Here is a 5968-nt window from a genome sequence, read left to right as displayed (position 1 = left end):
TGCAATGTGGCTTCCGCCCTGGCCCATATGCAGTTGCCTGTATGCAGCAATGGTCCCCCCGCTCCTCACGGCACAGTGGCATGGACAAGTTAGCCTTACTGGGACAAGGACCACAGTGGCTCTCCCGAGAAACCTGCGCAAGCGCAATGCCCAAGTTCTGGATGAGACCTTTGAAGAGATCACTGAGGCCGATTACCGCGATGTGAGAGAGCACATCAACGCCCTATTCCGCATCTCGGCATGCATGCAGCCCTAACGCTCCTCGCCCCAAGAGCCCACATTGGATAACTTCCTTCCCAAAATAAAAGCCACTTACCGGGACCTCCTCTGGTGTTTGTCCTTCCCTAAGCACCGGCCGCCGTGACTGGCTACCTTCCTCCTGGCTTGAGAACAGCTCCTGGTTGCATGCATCTAAGGATTCCGGGGTGTCTTCCTCTGCCTCAGCACCCTCGCTCCCGCTTTGCTCCTCCTCCTCAAATCAATCTCCAAATTCCAAAGTCAGTCAAAACTTCTGCATTTCACTTGATTTTGCATGAAAACCATGCAAACCCTAAACTATATCATTTTGATGGGAAAGCTATAAATCATCCCAAGTTTGCTTGAAATTTCCACAACAGGTTTGCAAACTTTCCAGCAAGCTTGGCCTAAGTTTCAAGGTCCTTTGCCTGCTTCCACTGAAGTCAATGGCAGAATTCCCATTGACTTCAATGGGTGCAGAACCAGGCACCAAGCTGTGTTGTTTAGAGTTTCATATCACAAGGATTGCACAACTCTTGTGAAATATGAGGCTCTTTCCCGTTTTATTTGTTAGATAAAAACAAATATTTCTAATATACCTCATCTGTAAATTAAGATCAACTAATTTTGGAGACAAACATGAGGTACCACCACTCATTTGAAAGTGAAATAAACCATTTGGTTTTTGAAGCATCTTTCTAATTTAAGCTTTAACATTTTTTCATTATTTTGGAGCACCTGCACCAGAGGAGTGACGTTCTGGATCAGCCTTCCAAGGGGGGGTAGTGGGGATAAGAAACCTAACTTGTTTCAAGACTGAGCTTGATAATTTTATGGAGGTGATGGTGGATGAGGTTGCCTACAATGGCATATGGCTAAGCCTGTGTGTCTGTCATGGAAGTCATGGGAGTCACAGATTCTGTGACTTTCCGTGACCTCCATGACTTCTACAGCAGCCAGTGCGGCTGGCTCTGGGGCTTCCCGAGCAGATCAGGCAGCCCCTGGGCCAGCAGCACTGGCTGCTGCTGCGGCAGTTTGGGTGTGAGAGGGGGCTCAGGGCTGGGGAAAGGGGTTGGGGTGTGGGGCGGCACTTACCTCAGGGGGCTCCCCAGAAGTGGCTGGCATGTCCAGGCAGTTCCTAGGTGGAGGGGCCAGGGGGTTCCACGTGCTGCTCATGCCTGCATGCGCCGCCCCACAGCTCCCATTGGTTGTGGTTCCCGGCCAATGGGAGCTACAGAGCCGAAGCTCATGGTGGGACAGCACGGGGAGCCCCCTGGCCTTCCCTCCCCGTAGGAGCTGCAGGGACACATGGATCCAGGTAGGGAGCCTACCAGCTCTGCCAACTCTCCCCCCCGCACCCATCACCGGCAGGGGTCCCGGACTGTGTGCCACTGCCTGCCTCTCCCCCAGCATCAGCAGGGGTCCCAGGCCACTCCCGGCACCCACCTCCCCCTCCAAACCAGAGGAAGTCACAGCCCCGGGCCACCCCTGGACCGCCCCCCATCCAGAGCACCCACAGCCCCCAGCCCAAGTTTTAGTTAGGGGTATATAGTACAAGTCATGGACAGGTTACAGGCCATGAATGTTTGTTTACTGCCCGTGACCTGTCCATGACTTTTACTAAAAATACTCATGACTAAAACTTAGCCTTACACCTTACATCCAGACCTACTATTAGCAAATATTTCCAAAGATTGGACAATAGTTCCAGAGAGCTCTGAGTTACTATAAGAATTCTTTCCAAGGAGTCTGACTGGTGGGTCTTTCCCACATATTCAGGGTGTAACTGATCTCTATATTTGGGGTTGGGAAGGAATTTTCACCCAGGTCAGATTGGCAGAGACCCTGGGGTTTGTTTTTTGCCTTCCCCTATAGTGTGTGGCATGGATGACTTGCTGGTTTGAACTAGAGTAAATGGTGGATTCTCTATAACTTGAACCCTTGCAATCAAGATTTGAGGACTTCAGTATCTCAGCCAGGGGTTATGGGCTTATTACAGGAGTAGCGGGTGAGGTTCTGTGGCCTGCAATGTGCATGTCAGACTTGATGATCATGATGGTTCTTTCTGGCCTTAAAGTTTATAAGGGCATTCAGCAGTTCCCAAGAGGGGCTTATCACTTCTTAAGACTGGAATTGTCTGCAGGGTTTTCTTCTAAATTTGGGCCTGATACTAGCAGCTAGATAGCACCATAACTCCCACAGAAATCAAATTAGTGGGAGTTCAACAGAACCTCCAAGAATCAGCCCCACCCCCATGTTGACCATTCTGTTGTAATCTTCCAGTATTTTCCATTTCAGATAGGTAGTAGCTTAAAGTTTAAAATATGAAGATTAAATCACTGACATTTGTTTCAGCACTCATTATAACTAAATTTAACTTTGTATTGCCTCTTAAGATTTACCAACCTCCAAGTACACAGAAAACAATGCACAGAAATAAGAGAATACATTTAAATGTTTCTTGTTACTCAGTCATTTGAGAAAGCATTTTTTCTCCTTTACAGAGACGAATGCTTTGAATATAGCATTCAAATGTGTTCAGTATGCAAATGTGCAAGAGCATAAGTTTGCTGATAGTCTTCTTTGGCAGAGGTAGAGGAATTCTAAGGAAGAGGCTTCCTGAAACTACAGTTACAAAATGTTCTGGATTTGCTCATCATTGCAAGATTAGATAATTATTCTCCCAGAGACACTTTTTAACTTGTCAGTCATATAAACATGGAAGAAAGTGTTGACATCTGAAAATTAACGTCTAGAGGGTTTTTTGGCGGAAAATTAAGGAACAAATTTACACTTAAAAACTAAATATGGGAGTATCTCTCTTCCACTGTCATCGTCTGAGGGGGGAATCAGAAAACTCTCCGTAGGTGATAACCCTTTTGAATTTGTGAAAGTGACTTTGTTAACTGGCTAGAATCAAATTCAAGCAGGTGCTGTGTATGCCACAGATCTTGTGTGGCTCTCAATCCAGAGTATTCCAGTACTGGGTTTATCTACATCAGAGATTCTAGCAAATTCTTTCGTGGTGTGCAAATTGAACAAGCATGCTAGAAAGCTAGACAGCGCTGCTAATTAAGGGCCTGAACCTGCTCCCATTGAAATCAGTTGGAGTTTTGCTCATAACGATGGCTCCAAAATCATATTGAAACTCAGATCTCCAGAGTAAAAAGGCTCAATGACCCTACTGATTTCTAGACAGTGCGTGATTTATTCTACAACCAATTACTCCAATTCCTTCAAGGCTGCACAATTTTAAAATATGGATACAGTAAACAATACTAGATTAATGTACATTTATTTTAATTTAGACAATTCTCAGTGCTCTGCAAAATAGCAGAGACCAAAACTCAAGCAATAGGTAGCAATTATCGCAGCGGTTGCCACGAGAAAGTCAACACTTAACCAGCAGCTGACGCAGAGTGGTATATGATGAGATTCTGCAGTAGTTCTTCTTATGACATGAGATAACTGTGATATCACTGACTTTTAAAAAAATGACATCTACTGTATCCTAGTTTGGCACTGTAACTGTGCAGTAATAATAATAATCTTTTCTCCATTTAGTTCAATGGCATTATGCCAGAAATTAATCTGGCCCAAACTTTGAAAGTACACTTTAGGGAAAAGCCCCCCTCCTGCCCCGCACCCCCGAATCCTTAATGAAAGAAAAGTCTCATAGGTTTTTGCAGCATGCTTATGGAGTCTTAAAACTCATTTTCCCAACATTGTAAATGATATTTACATTTACAAACAAAATACAATTATCTGCCATAGCATAAAAAGTCCTCCTTTTAAAGAGCCTTGTCCTCCAGATCCCTGTGACAACTTGCAGTACTTTCTAGTGGAATTATTCTTTGTGCACAGTATTACCATGACACCACTTTAACCATAAATTCCTTTATTAAATCTAAAGGCCAAATGGTTTTATATAATTGCTCTAAACATGCTCAAAAAGCCTAAATAATAAGCAGTTTACTACATCCTAACAGCAACAAAATATTTATAAGTTTTTGCTCAAGATTCTTACAAATGGGCTAAACCCAGGGAGCCCATATTGGTCGGCTCCAACGTGCTCAGGCAGGTATTAGCCCTGAAGCCTTTAAAAGTTTACTTTTTTATACCCTTTAACAAACAAGTGATGTCATTGCCAATTATCAGACATTAGCTAAGGCCAGATGAAGGAATTTCTTATATAGCCAATTATTTACTGCGTTTGGTACCTATTTAACGCTTTTTTATTTCTATTACTACAGCTCAAACCTTAAATAAGATAACAGTGGTATTTCAAAGGTCACTACAAGTTTAAAACAACTCTTTTTTCTCATGATCCCATGCTTTTGAGTCACATGCTTGGGGCCTATTGCTAATATCCCAATTCAATTTAATATCACGGTTCACCCAAATCTAACGTGTGTCTATATTCCTACAACTTCTGTTTTGTTTTTAAACAAACTAATGGCACAATCCAGAAAAAACTGATTATCAAGCATAGTGCGTTTTTACCATGAAGAGTCCCATTGAACTTCATGATAGTAACCACTGTGCTCAGTAGTAAAGTGTTTGCCTGATGGAACGTTAGGAAGTACAATAACACTGTATTTTATACAACACTGTACCTAGAAGAGGGTCCTGTGAACAGTCCCACTTATCTCAGTCTATAAATCAATCCATTGTCAGCCCACTGTGAACCTTCTTAAATCTCTTCATTTACCGCTTAGACCTTTTCTGAATGCCCTTGGCACGTGACACACAAAACTACTGTTATTTAGACATTTCTGTTGGTGAGAACAAGTCCCATCATCTTCTGTAGAGAGATTAAAAACAAATCCTTGGAGCTAGTAGAGAAAGGTCACCCTTTTTCAATAGTTCATTCCCTATTTAGTTGGGGATTGGTCCTGCTTTGAGCAGGGGGTTGGATTAGATGCCTCCTGAGGTCCCTTCCAACCCTGATATTCTATGGTTCTATGATTCTATTTGTTGTTTATTACTAGTAATTTTGTTCAATTCCATAATGGATTTATTTGCACTTTTGTATTATATTTCCAATATTTGCAAAAAGAAAAGGAGTACTTGTGGCACCTTAGAGACTAACCAATTTATTTAAGTCTCTAAGGTGCCACAAGTACTCCTTTTCTTTTTGCGAATACAGACTAACACGGCTGCTACTCTGAAACCTGTCATTTCCAATATTTGTTTACCTCCAGTATGTCTTTTTAAGCTCATTATTGTCTTGCAGCTTTTAATTATTGGTTGATCAAACAGGTTTTCGGCAATATGTAGTGCCTATTTTTGGCCAGCATAATGAAGCAGCCTGGGTGTCACACAAAGTTAAATACCAGCAATCTAAAGTTTGATGCTGTATTAAATGGCAAAGGCCTTCAGGCCTCCCTTTGACTGATGAGATGAGGATCTAAAAAAAGGATTGGATCAGTGAAGCATATAGTTTCACTCCCTAGCTATGGTACATGCAAACACTTATGGAATATAGGGGAATAGTCAGTAGAAGATGAGCAAAAATTACGTCTGCCATTTGTGTATCCTGAGAGGCTATTATAGATTAGAAATACAACTCCCTTAAAATATTTGTATTCCACATGGAAAGATTACATGGCTTCACACAGTTTTCTTATGTACTATCGTGTCTCATTTTCCATGGTCATTGAATAATTGATTTCCATCTGGCAATCTTGGAACGTGGAAGAGAGTCTCACTTATCTCCGTTCTAATCATG

Source organism: Chelonia mydas, chromosome 4, assembly GCF_015237465.2.
Source record: "Chelonia mydas isolate rCheMyd1 chromosome 4, rCheMyd1.pri.v2, whole genome shotgun sequence".
In the NCBI taxonomy this organism is placed as follows: Eukaryota; Metazoa; Chordata; order Testudines; family Cheloniidae; genus Chelonia; species Chelonia mydas.
The sequence above is the reverse complement of the archived record's forward strand: the minus strand, read 5'-3'. Positions refer to the sequence as shown.